Source organism: Haliotis rufescens, unplaced genomic scaffold (assembly GCF_023055435.1).
Source record: "Haliotis rufescens isolate VD_foot unplaced genomic scaffold, xgHalRufe1.0.p SCAF_23, whole genome shotgun sequence".
Taxonomy (NCBI): Eukaryota; Metazoa; Mollusca; class Gastropoda; order Lepetellida; family Haliotidae; genus Haliotis; species Haliotis rufescens.
Genome location: NW_025963924.1, coordinates 10,873,418 through 10,888,052, shown reverse-complemented (window position 1 = coordinate 10,888,052; position 14,635 = coordinate 10,873,418). Strand labels below are relative to the sequence as shown.

The following is a 14,635-nucleotide window of genomic DNA, read 5'->3' as shown; positions in this document are numbered from 1 at the left end:
AGTTTCGCTAAAATGCATATCATTGTCAAGGACATTGGGGGTTTTATCCACTAAAACACAATTGCTGGAAGGAGAGTAGACAAGTCTCCTTTCAAGCTTGCTATTACAAGAGTTTCATTCAGCCCTCTGACATTTCCAAAGCACATTTGCTCAACCTGCTACTGTATTAGACAAGTGCTGTACAATGCTTGGCGTGTGTAATTATCATTGACATCAAATACAAATTAAAATTTGGCACACACACCAATGTTCTTGTCTATATATTTCACGTTTAGTTTTTTCATATGGTAAAATTTCTAACCTTAAGTTTGGCACTCACACTTGCCATGTTGTCAATAGGTACTTTTTGCAGAGAAACTTTTCGTTCAACAGATATTTCTAAAAATCTACATAAGACATCAAGCAAGGCATCCACCAGATGGTTCCACACTGTGAGTGGTCGGTTTAATTTCTTTAGTCATGTATGCCTATTAGCTGCAAATCAAGTAAGCTGACAAATTTTTAATACAAAACATCTCGAATTTCCTAATTGGTATTTTGAAAAGAAGTGGTCAGTTTGGCTCTGAGCTGGACTACAAAAGAACAACACTTGCCAAAGCAGACATTAAAGGGATAAATATGCTCTTGAAGAGTGAAAATATGCTTTTTTACATAATTTTTCTCCAGCTTGTGAGATGGAGAGGAAAAGAGGCAGGGATGAGAGTTTTCAAGGTGACAGGTTATCGAGATATTATCACTCATAGCCCTGGCTGAAGCTCAACCTTTACCACTCTGCATGGAATCGATAAATGTTTGTCCGTTCTAATGGAAAACAAATTTGGTGTCAGGGGTGTTAAGGGGACTCCATAGAAGGTAAAGCTGTACGGCATCTCATTGATTGAAGAGAGCGTACATACATCCAAGAATAAGAACCCTTCAAGCTAAACCATCAGCAACATCGGTACTTCACGATATTATCTTCTTCCTCAGCCGTCATTCAAGCATTGTCTCCTCTCACAGGAGAGCTGTGGGACTCACTTTGGAAATTATAAATCGGAAGGGGACATAAATATGATGGACAATATTTCATAGAGGATTTCCATGTAGTTAGTTCAAGACAACCTCAGAGTGCCACACAAAAATGTCACTTTTCAGGAGGCTGAGAATTAATGAAATCTTAATTGAAACTTAATCCACATTTTGAAATAATACAAATTTTATCAATTTTTTTTTCAGTTTAAGGAACAGGGCAACAGAGCTTCATCAGGTTTCAATAGGGCTATGGGTTATCCTGCTTTGTTCTGCAAACAATAAACCACAAAGCCGATAAGAGAATTTTAATTAAAACTGGTTACAGGGAGGCTGATTCCAATCAGTATTGTGTGCATCTGAGGTTGCCATGCATTCCATCCTGAGAGTTGTCAGATAGCTGCTTTGAAGACCTTGACGGGCACAGATCAACTTGCTGCAGGCAAAATGATGGATGTTCACAAAGCCCCCTTGAACTCTGTAGGGGTTATGTAACCCCTTCAGACTCTGGTGATAGGATGGGAGGAGGAATCAGCTTGACCCTCAGCATCAGGGGCTGGGTGGGATTGTGGACACTGTGCCAGTCAAATGCAAGTTCATGCAAGTCTTGTCAGGGGATCCGGTACTCTAGCTTTTCTCTTGTAGGGCAGTAATGATTAGTAAGGTAGCCACATTGCACCATAGTGGGACATAGAGGTTCCTGGAAGTCTTGTCAGGCACTGTATAGGGCAGTTGATTTGAAGCTAGGGAGGGATTGTGGATACAGTGGTACCGAGTGCAACAGAGGTTCCTGGAAGTCTTGTCAGGCACTACTGTACCCTTGGTGTCCTCTTTAAGGCAGTGGATTGGTTTGGGTGGCATGGTAAACAGTGGGGTACAAACTTTAACATGGTTCCTGGAAGTCTGATAATTCCTATTCTTTAATAGCTTTACTCGCTTTGAGTGCCACTGTTCCTCAGATTGGGCAGGAGTATCTTCATTGGTGTATGAATGCTCACTGGAATTGGTTTCAGCAGATAATTGAGACTGAGTTTTCTATGGCAATGACGTTATATATGTACATGGAACTGGTATGAGTATGTTCAACATTGTATTCCACGGAACGGGTCGAAGGCCACATTCTTCTAAACGTAACGATGCCTAATTGACTATCATATTCACATCAGACATACTTAAATTGATAAATGTGTTTTTTACAGAGCAAAAATTATTAAGCATTCAGTCTGGCAGACAAGCATAACATCGCAACCTAATTCATCTTAATTCCATCTGCATTTTGTCAGAACCCCTGAGACAGTGTAGATTATACTGGCCATTAATTTCTTTCACTCTAAACCACTCACAAAGAATTTCCAGAATTCATTCTTGTAAAGAAATGGTTAAACAATATTTCTAGCAATTATCCCAATTCAATCTGCATTATACTAATAGCCGAGACACGAATGATTATAATAGCTATCAATTTCATTTTTGATCTTGATTCAAAGTCACCATTATTCAGCAAAGAATGTTTGATGTTCAGCATTCCGGAATTGTCTCTACCATTATCATAATTCCATCTTATTTTTCATAATTGAGGAACCAAGACAGCTTATCCTGGCCTTCAATTCATTGCTGACCTTCACTTCATATGACCTTCAGTTCTACAATAAATAAAATCGGAACAGAATTGTTATCTTTCATAATTGAATCAGTGGTAATGGTATCAGCATTTTTGAGACAGAGCAGTTAAAGAGTTGATCATTTGATTTTCTTGGGCATGGGTTTTTCAAAATATAATCTGTTCCCAATAATGAATGAAAATTAAACTATTCCTTGTCGGGTTTTACAAACAATATACTGGACTGGACAAACTATGTGTTGTTGGTAATAAAAATAATGTTTACTTCCTTTCAGAGATATATGTTTTAAGAGCTGGTTGAAAAAAATATCTGTCTCGCCTCTAGCAATAACATTTGTGTCCACTGATGCCATGCAGTTCTGTATTCTGAACAGAACAAATTGCAGGAAGGAACACAACTGTTTTCAAGGCAATCACAATTCTATCATTCTTTTGCCAATCATCCAGACAGACTCTGCTATACTCCCCATCAATTTCCCATCACTTCTTGACTCCATGTCTATGTTAATCACAGGGAATGCTCATATACCAATCATCCAAGAAGAACCCAATGAGGACAGACACATATAAACATGCTTGAAACAACACAGAGATCTGATAATCCAGCCCAGAACACGTATATCAATTCTTCCATTATTATGACATTGTTGGCGTGTGCACCAACGATCTTGAGGTCATTGTTTGCTGTGGTCAAGCCTCTTCAAAGCATTCCATCTCCAAAGCATGCAGTCATCAGTCCTGATTACTGGCTCTGCCACAAAAACAAACACTCACAATTTCTTCAGGGTTAAATTATGGCATTCATGCACTTATGGTCAATCAACAATGCATTTCAACTTTTGTATGAACCCAAAGAGCAAGTTGGTAAATCAGGTGCGCCTCCATCTTTCGAACAGGTTTATGATGTTCCTAACCTTATACAAGCATTGACCATGAAGAAACAAGCAGTCAAACACTGACCATTTCGCATGAACAAGCCATTAGCCATGCTAACCCCTGGTCAAGGACACAGAATTAAATCATACCCTGACAACTCCATCAGTGTGATAAATGGCTGAACAACTTGCTAATTATTGGAAAACCTCAGTCAGGGAGACTGAATTATAGGATGAAAATAGGCTCACCTGTGGTAAACTTTAGTCTTATGTCTTTATGTCATTCACTAAATTGCTCCAATATTTGAAGTACAGCAAACTCCATATATAACGAACACGATTATAATGAACAGACAGATCAAATGAACTATTTCTTGGTCCTGTCCATTTGCTGTATATATGCCGTACATATGGTTATAACAAACTACAGTTACAATGAATTAAAATTAGTGGTCGCTTTGAGTTCGTTATCACTGTACCTTGAAGATGGCAATTACGTACTACCTTTTGAATGGTCATTGAATGGTCAAGCGAACTGTTAATCAAATCATAGATATGAAGGTAGAAATATAAAAGTAAAAAAAAATGACATCAAGACTATTCTGGATGATATATAGTATATATTTCAATCAAAATGAAAAATTAACGGCTGAGAACAAGTTTTGATTATCTATGAAACAGATTCCATTGGACGTAAAAGGCAAAATAGCTGTGAAAAATTTATGAATGGATCAAATAAAATCAGTGATGACACCAGGTGTTTGCGAAAGGGCAAGCATGTCCTGCCCTATTGGAAGCATCCACATCTCACAAAATTTTCATAAACAAATTTCTTGATTCTATGTCTTCTAGGGCTCGTGAAACAACGAAGCCTCAGCTCAACATCACTTTGTTTCTTTGTGATGGCATTTAGTTCATTCTGACCACATTCACTGATTCAGCATTCTGCATATAAACCCCCAGAACAGCCTCCTAACACATTAAAGTCCCTCTACATACTGCAGCCTGTATTAATGTCATATGAACAATATTTCAGCAGAATTCACCAGAAGAGAAACTAGACGTCTCAAACTGTCGTGATACACATCAATCATTTGATATAAAAGTTGTAACCATATTAGCATATTCTATTTAGTGAGCTCAGGTTTTAACTGATTTCTGCAGACTATACAATCAATACATTAGGGTGAGATGATGGATGGTCAGCCACATATCCCAGGAAATGTCACGTAATTTAATTGTCTAAGAAGCGACTCTGTTTGCACGAAACTAAGATATGATCCGCTGGAAATACATTAAGTAAAACTTAACATGAAAAAAAGTCTCACACTCTCTGGAATAACATACTTCTAATTCAGTTTAGCATTCCTCCGTGACTACCATTAATACTTAATCAGGTATCTGAGGGATGAAGAGAAATATTCAGAGCTGCTGCCAGCTCTCACTAAATTCAATTCCCACTTTCCACCTGATTTGGCCGTGTTGTTGGATCTCTGCTGCATGTTGCAAAAATATCATGAAAATATGATGTGGTAAGAATGCACAAGTATGTTATTGACATGGATGGATTCCATTTCCTCCAGAGCCAATTGATGTGCACTGCTGGAGATGAGGATCATAGGGTTCCAGGATGCCTGTGTGCAGTCTGTACAGGCTGGCTGGCTGCCACAGGGTTCTGGTCATGCAGTCTCTCACAGGGTCCAGTATGCCTTATTTTGGAGTCTCTCATAGGATCCAGTATGCCTTATTTTGGAGTCTCTCATAGGATCCAGTATGCCTTATTTTGGAGTCTCTCATAGGATCCAGTATGCCTTATTTTGGAGTCTCTCATAGGATCCAGTATGCCTTATTTTGGAGTCTCCCATAGGGTCCAGTATGCCTGTATGCAGTCTCCTATAGAGTCCAGTGTGCCTGCATGCAGTCTCCCGCAGGGTCCAGTATGCCTGCATGCAGTCTCCAGTAGGGTCCAGTATGCCTGCATGCAGTCTCCTATAGAGTCCAGTATGCCTGCATGCAGTCTCACATGGGGTCCAGTATGCCTGCATGCAGTCTCCAGTAGAGTCCAGTATGCCTGCATGCAGTCTCCCGCAGGGTCCAGTATGCCTGCATGCAGTCTCCAGTAGGGTCCAGTGTGCCTGCATGCAGTCGCTCATGGGATCCAGTTTGCCTGCATGCAATCTCTAGTAGGGTCCAGTTTGCCTGCATGCAGTCTCCCGCAGGGTCCAGTGTGCCTGCATGCAGTCTCCAGTAGGGTCCAGTGTGCCTGCATGCAGTCTCTCATGGGGTCCAGTATGCCTGCATGCAGTCTCCAGTCTGTACCGGCTGGCCCCGTTCAGGTGCACATCTCTCCTCACCCCATGCAGCATCTGATGAGTGCATGTTCTTGAGAGTCCAGGAAATAATGAAACCTCCTCAATGTGTGGTGCCATCCAGCACCAGTCTGACATTTCTCCAGATGAGCCAGCGATGTAGAGACAGTGCTGATGACAGCTATTCCCTAGCGTTCCCCTCTTATTTTCCTCTCGCACCCTCTCCACATGAGTGGGTACAATATGCTGCTATCTCTGATCATTGTTTGCTTATGACGCTTCCAATAAATCAGGAACTATTTCCAATGTGGCCGCATGCTACAGACCTGGACATTTTCCTAGCAATATGACCATGATGCTATAAGCGGGAATCTTCCTGGGATGGCTGCTGTCGGAATATCAACACAGTCCACTGACTGGTGTTCACATGTGCCATGGCATGAATAATGAGTGCTTGGTCACAAACAGAATATTATATCCATAATCATTACTCACGGCTGCTCACTGAATTTGTTCATATCAAAGTTTCATCTAGCAATCCATCATCATTTCATTTGGGGGGGGGGGGGGGGGGGGGTGGTCTTATCTGATCTTTGCAACTTGAGTGTAAAGAGTTTAATGCTTTTTTTGGTTTAAAAATATATATAAATATTGCCCTATCAGAGCTGCTATCATAGTGGGGTGGGGTGGGGTGGGGTGGGGTGGGTTAGTTGTGGTGAAGTGAAGTGGGTTGGGGTGGGTGAAGTTGGGGTGAGTGAGGTGATGTGGGGTGGGGTAGGTCGGGTGAGGTTGGGGTGAGTGATATGATGCGATGCGATGCGATGCGATGCGATGCGATGCGATGAGATGCGAGTTAAGTTGATATTTACAATATTTACATGCATTTGCATTTGGAAGAAAAAGAAAAAGAAGCTATATCAGAGCTTGCCATACATTGGCAGTACTCAGAGATCAGCAGAACAGTTGATGTCAGCCGGATCCGATTCAGGATGACGACTTGATCCAAGCCCATCATCGCCTGCAGCATCTTCTACGTGAGCATCTACATGCTGAAGATCCGCAACTCGAGGTTCACACTATCAGACATAAGCAGCTATCAGCAGCACCCAGTCGGAATCAAGTTCCTTGAAGATACATATTTTTTATTTGCTTTGCTATTGGAGTCATCTATATTCAGTATTAGCCCTTGGGAATTTAATCTACCACTGACAGAATGTTTCCTGAGCTGAGGATGTGGATTCAGGAGGAAAAGTGTTGTTTCATGGTTTGTGGAAAATGTACATGGAATTAATATTTACAGGACTGAGGGAGGGTGTTTGAGACTAAAAGATGGAATCGGCATGAGGATCAGTCATGCTTGTTTATTGGACGTTTCTGGGTTAAACGGACCAAAGGAAGAGGCTGGGACGGCAGCAGCATCGAGGATGAGGTGAAGTGTGAAGATGAGATGTCAGGGTCAAGTGAAACAGTTGCATCAAACACGGCATAGATAGGCATTTAGGTGGAGAGAGAGCCTTGCTCCAAAGCTGTACTGAAAGAGAGGTCCATGGATATGTAGTAATTCTATCCTCCTAATAGGCAAGTCTAGATATGTGGACTCCAGTCTCTTATAGGGAAACTTGTTCTTATTATTAACATAATCTAGAAATTATGATTTAAACTTGTAATTATTGCCTTAGCGACTTGTTCAAGTCTAGTGGAGAGGTCAGGATTCAAGAGGGTGGTAGAGCCGCCTAGGGTGAATGAAAGGGCAGGTTGAAGTATTGAGGGCTAACTGAGGTCGAGTCACTGAATGACTTTGGTTTTATGCCGCTTTTATCAATATTCCAGGAATAACCAGGAACTAAGAAACAGGCTTCACACAATGTAACCATGTGAGGAATCGAACCTGGGCCTTTGACATGACAAGCAAATGTTTTAACCACTCATCTTCTTCATTGCTTTAACTAGGATTGAAGGTAAGGGGATTGAGGTTAGTCAAAATCAATTATTAGAAGATATTACTCGATATGGAAGTATCAAAGCTGTATATATATACAGTATCAAGCATATGGTTACTGTAATGTCCTACAGGCTGTAGAGCATTTTAAACAATCAACCCATTCTCAGCTCCAGCATCCTATTCGCATCCCTTCTCAGCTATAGCTTCCCATTGGCATCCCTTCTCAGCTGTAGCTTCCCATTGGCATCCCTTCTCAGCTATAGCTTCCCATTGGCATCCCTTCTCAGCTGTAGCTTCCCATTGGCATCCCTTCTCAGCTATAGCTTCCCATTCGCATCCCTTCTCAGCTGTAGCATCCCATTTGCATCCCTTCTCAGCTATAGCTTCCCATTCGCATCCCTTCTCAGCTGTAGCTTCCCATTGGCATCCCTTCTCAGCTATAGCTTCCCATTCGCATCCCTTCTCAGCTGTAGCATCCCATTTGCATCCCTTCTCAGCTGTAGCTTCCCATTGGCATCCCTTCTCAGCTGTAGCATCCCATTTGCATCCCTTCTCAGCTATAGCTTCCCATTCGCATCCCTTCACAGCTGTAGCTTCCCATTGGCATCCCTTCTCAGCTATAGCTTCCCATTTGCATCCCTTCTCAGCTGTAGCATCCCATTCGCATCCCTTCACAGCTGTAGCTTCCCATTGGCATCCCTTCTCAGCTGTAGCATCCCATTGGCATCCCTTGACAGCTGTAGCTTCCCATTGGCATCCCTTCTCAGCTGTAGCATCCCATTGGCATCCCTTGACAGCTGTAGCTTCCCATTGGCATCCCTTCTCAGCTGTAGCATCCCATTTGCATCCCTTCTCAGCTGTAGCATCCCATTCGCATCCCTTCACAGCTGTAGCTTCCCATTGGCATCCCTTCTCAGCTGTAGCATCCCATTCGCATCCCTTCTCAGCTGTAGCATCCCATTTGCATCCCTTCTCAGCTGTAGCATCCCATTCGCATCCCTTCTCAGCTGTAGCATCCCATTTGCATCCCTTCTCAGCTATAGCATCCCATTCGCATCCCTTCTCACCTCAAGCATCCTACTTCAATCCCGTATTCTGCTCTCAAAAGAAACTCTGGGATCCTTCACAGAATTATTTCATAAAATCTTCTACATAACCTTATTTTGTGGACAATATGCCAGACTAGTTTGTGGTAAGACCAACTGCAATCTTCTATCACAAGTTATGGCATGGAGATCAAGTCTGACATTGAATCATAAAAACTGACCGTTTTTACACAGACCACCAACTATTTTCATATCATACATCACTATTGATATAAGAGAAAACTATCATTTGTCAATTCTTTTGGAGATCAAAAAAAATATTTGCTGGTGTATTCATACTAATCAATATTCCTTACTCCATATCTACTCTCCATCACACGGCCAGGTTTTTAATATTTCACTGAAGTTGATCGGGTTATGTCTCACCTGTGTGAAAGAAAACCAGCAAAAATGAAGAAAAAACAACCACCATTTTTTTGTCATGATGGTAGAATATGTCCCTAAAAAATAACACCTGCCAAATGATATGACATAGATGGAAAGTTACCGTCTATTTGGATTTCACATCTCAGTAAATAATTACATTACCAAGTTTTTTATCCAACACATTTTTAAGTCAGGAGAAAGGAAATGACATTAAGAACAACCAGCGAGTGGAAAAAGTGACAGATGAAGACAATCCCTAGTGACAATATAGGCTAGTCTGCATCCCCATCTTCGGCCTGCCTCTGTATATACATTGTGGCACAGTGGCACAGTGTCACACCAAACCAATCAGGACCTGCTATACCCTACGTGACGAACAAACATCCCTAGACATACTGTGGCATTAGTCACAGAACTAGTACCCTCCACAATCCTGCATCAAATATGTATGAAGCACTTTCAGATCCATTTCCTTTGATGTACTGGCTTAAACATTCATTCACAAATTAGTGCGAAACATGAAATTAATTTTTTCACCAAGTCTTTCAGTGAAACTTGAGCTGTGAAAATGCTGCCATTGTTTATGAGCGTCTTAATGCAATAAGGGGCTTTGTTTATTCTAAATGAACTGGTCATTATCAGAGTGTTGGTCCGGCAGGCTGTAAACAGAGGAAGCTCGGGACCTGTACATAAACACATCTGAGCAGGGAATCACAGATATATGGCTAGAGGGGGTGGTGGTTCCGATCCTGACCCCAGTGTAGCCCTTATGCAGTGAGTTCAGATAGATCTGGTTAAAGCGGGGGTGGGGTGGTGGGGGTGGGGTGGGGTGGGGTGGTGGGTTGAAGGATAAGAGGCCCAGGGGCAACGTTAGGTTTGACTTTGGATGGGAAAAAACCCACCTTATTTTACTCATTTATAACTCCTGTTGAAAATGTTCATTACATCAAGATCTAGATTCTATAAACATTTGTTTTACAGAACTATGAAAGTATTACTTCCAACAAGTTGCCGACAAACAACAAGATAAACAATAAACTTCTGATAATTAATTCAAGCCTTAATGTGACAGATGTTGTCCCGGAAGCATAATTTTTTTATTTACTGTGTAAACTATAACATACAATGGAATATGAAATGAAATGAAGTGTGCTTGGGTTGGGGGTACTTATTTACTGTTTGGGGATGGGGAGGGGTGGAGAAGGGAGGAGAGGGGAGTGGTTCGGAGGGGACGGGAGATCAAAGTTAGAAGAGGTATTTGTGGAATTGAGGAAAGGAAGAGATAAGTGCATATGGAGGGAGGGTCATGGGAGGGGGAGAAAACAGCAATCGAAGACGCATTGGAAGTCAAATGACAGAGCACATATCCTAACAACACTAAACATCACATGTCACACGATCAAAGGCCTAATATGACAATGTCCCATCTCCGTGAAAAAATCAATTCTCAGAACAGGAGGCAAGACATAAAAGTGATGTGCTTCCAAAATGGTAGATGTCTTTTATACCAGGGACCGGTGAAACACACACCAGCTGGTTCCAGGGCGGTAGAACCGTGTTTATATCACACCATTAGCACCGGCTCTCAATAGCCAACATCACACACTATGCGTAATATTCTGTCTTGTTCACAATTTCACATAGCCACAAAGACTAATATAGGACCTGAGGTACAACAGTTGTCGTATTCAGTGGAGAATGAAAACCAAGGTTGTTTATCAAAATATTTTAAGTCAAAATCAATAGTACGAACACAATAATATACATAACCTCAAGAGTTCCACCTCCTTGCCTTCATCAGGTAGACTCTTTCAGTTAGCACTATATTACTAGTATAATAGCTTGAGCTATTAAGCTTGAGATTACGTATATTTATGTATTTATTTGAATTCCCCACTGGAAATAATGACCATAAAGATCTGAAAACAATGTTTACAAAATTTAAACCTATTCTAATATAATGAAAATTTCAAACAGGAATTTTTCATAAGTTACAATAAAACAAAAGACAAAAATAAAAGCTGTTATCGAATGGTGATGAAGTGACAAAATAATGCTACATTACATCTTTACCATATATACAAGCTATATATACAAGTTCTACACCAGGATTGTACCAACCTGTCTGTTGAATCCACAGGACAACACTACTCCAGATATAAGCCTTACTGTCAAACACACACAGAGTTCAGCTGGCCTGATGTGTGACCTGACAACAATGCACTGCACGGTAATATCCCATCCACTACCATTCAATACAATGACAGAATCCTCGCACAATAGTCCAAAGCAGCCTTCAGGAAGAGGCCGCTAAAGCAGCAGGAATGTGACAGTTACGTGCGAGACCACTCCGGTCACACTCAGATGCTACTCTAGGTAGCAGGTCAGTGCAATGAATGAGTCGCTCTCCCAGCTGACAAGTTGTGATTCCTCCAACCCTGCTACCACACAACTAACCAAGCTACTAGCGATCCTCCGACCATCACACACACACGCTGGTCATGTGACGCCTTGCGCTCGGTCTCTCCCAGACTGCTGTGGAGATTAGGACCACGAGGCACTGGGAGTACAAGCTAGTAGACTCCCAAGTGTACGGGGGCTGCACACGCCTCGGATTCTTTTGTTTGGTATCTCCAACCCTTTCCTTTCTGCTTTGTTACACTGTTTTCAGTTCCAGAACTGAGTTAATATTTCATCCGACATACGATAATATCTATTGTGGCTTTCATGCTAAGGTGCCCCTTTAAATATTCATATGAACTGTTTATCTGATCCGCTGTGAAACTTCAAAGTTTCAGAAGTTACAAGAAGTGTCATTATATTAATGAACATTCCTTGGACTACAAAACGTAATTTTGTACTTTAATGATTTTAATTAACAGAAACACTTTCCTTAATGGCAGCAAATATCAGGTGATAATGATTCACACACCAACCGATTATGAAGTGTTTGCAGATCCTATGTTTAGTCAGTCTGTCTTAAAATAGTTAAATACAGTTGTATAATATTCTGTTTGCTCTATAATTACATGACATAACTTTACAAGTCAGCGTTCATTGTGTTTTATGCCTGGTTAAGCATCATCATCAGCTGCAGCAGTAGCAGCACCTGCAGCATGGCAGTGGGGAACACAAGAACAGGCTTCACAAATTGTACACAAAGCAAAACTGAATCTTTCATTGATACATTATGTCATCCAAACACCGACATCCTCCATAACACAGTAAATTTCTTAAAAAAAAGATGATTATACAATAAAACGTTTATGGAGATTAAACGCCCAAGTCCTGTCAGCGGTTCATCAAAGGTACAGTGACTTGAGGCTGGCCCACATGTAATATTGATGTGCTACACTAATTCAATTGTTGGCTTGTAAATGTCAGGGGCATCGCAGTTTATGTACAAACATAAATAAGAAATGGTAATTGAACCTGAGCTTACTTCTCTGAAAGCATGGAGTTTATGGATACAGATGTTTAGCATAACTACCTACAATGAAAAATGAATAAATAAAAAATAATAATAACAACAATAATGACAACAAGAACAACAATAATGATGATGATGATGATCAAGCAAACAATAATGACACTAACTTTAATATCATCATCACCACCACCACCATCACCATCATCGTCATCATCATAATAATAATACTCGGCTACATCCACACCCAATAGCATGCTCACACAATAACTACCCTCCTATAAATATAAGACGGATGAAATCTAAGGAAAACGTTTACCGGAAAACCACCCAGACATTAACGCAACATTAATTTATAGACATAATCTCCGATACAAAAGACATTGTAAGCCATTCAGGTGCAGCTCTGCAGGCAGATGGGGATCCTATTCTTATCCCACGAAGTGTAAAATTTCAAATGATGGGATAGATAAATGAAGGAGTGCAGCGGGGAAATAATGCGTTAATCTTCAGAAATCCCTCGAAGAACCAACTGTACTCGCTCTCCCCCTTGATCTCGTTACGAGTACAGATCTCCCCTCCCTCCATGACAGGCTGTTCATCAAGCCTATATTTACATGCTTTTTATGCCGATTATGGAGCTGAAAACCAAAATTGAATCAAGCAAATTTGTGAAAATATGGGCAGTATCGGGTGTTGGTGAAGAGGGACTTGGCCATCAGAGAAATCGTGCATGGACATGGGATCGGGCAATAAGTGTACAAAATCCCTCTGTATAAACACAATTAGCATCCTTGATGTGAAACACATCACAGGCGTGTGTCCGTGCTCCTGCTATTGCTGCGATCCTAATTGTATTGTCATTCTATTTTCAGAACAGATTTGCATTAAACCTTTCATAGACATTTGAGGCAGCAAATAGTAAGAAGATATTGATTTGGTTTTGTTTGAATTTCCCTTCCGACCTTAATTGTGTTTAGTGCAGGATCATTTGTAGTAATATACATTTACTTCCTCATTAAAACAATCACCTCTGTCCACATGCCTTTACACACTGAGTAGATAGCCAGAGATTTGTCAGGGGATACTTCATCACAGGGTTTATAGAACTATAATATTATCGGAAGGTCGTGTCCAAAAAAAACATCCACAGATGAAGAGTAAGTGAACTTCACATACCGTATATGACTGCAGATAAGCCGAGCCCGTAGATAAGTCAAGGTATTAACTTGACCCTTGAAATATGTAAGAACATGATATGACCCGTAGATAAGCCGAACATGAGGAAGTGAAAGGCAACGACACCACGAAGTCTGCGGACCTATACCAAATTGTACTCATGTTGGGAATCGAACCCAGTCCTACAAGTGAACACTTCAACCACTAAGCTACCCCAATGACCTTACCTGATAAAGAAATCACGCACCACACAGCTGGGTTTGTAAAATACAGATCAGTTGCTTAGAAACATTCCAAGAAAAAAGAAGAAACCTTCAAAATCAAACTTGTGATCATAAAAATGACAGAAATGATACTCATGCTGTTTATAAAAAATAATTGAAGTGTTTTGGGTTTTTTCCAAATAGAACCTTATCATCAGTTAAGTTTAAGTCATAGTCAATTTGGCTTAAAAACAAAAAGTTATATATGCAAAGTGAGACTGAAAGAGACCCAGAAACATATATATCCAATACATCCCACGTAAGTCTGCACAGTTTATTATATGTCTAGATTACTGCAGTTTTAGAAAATCTGAAAATGAAGAGAGTCTCTGGGCTCCATTTTATTTTTTACTGTTTCTTCTTTAAAATATTTTCATTTCAGAGACTAGATGTTAGTCTTTATATTCCCCATTATCTGACAAGTGTCTTCGGAGACATTTTGTTCCAGAACTCTAATGAACAAAAATAAAACACCAACCCCAAATAAAAAAAACCTATATTTCCGAAGATGTGACAATCATCCCCATGTTGGCCTACAT

The 14,635-nt window shown here is 40.7% G+C and overlaps 1 protein-coding gene across 4 annotated transcripts in view; it reads right to left on the bottom strand.

The window, feature by feature from the left end:
- LOC124133063 (plexin A3-like) overlaps positions 1–14,635 on the bottom strand; it is a 223,721-nt gene that overhangs the window by 129,171 nt on the left and 79,915 nt on the right. For 2 of the 4 annotated variants that reach the window (XM_048401774.1, XM_048401781.1), the window contains exon 1: positions 11,349–11,806. The exons of the other annotated variants lie outside the window; for them this stretch is intronic. The gene's annotated coding sequence lies outside the window, so the exon portion shown is untranslated. Of the gene's footprint in view, positions 1–11,348; positions 11,807–14,635 lie in introns of those variants that run through there. 4 annotated transcript variants of the gene reach the window in all.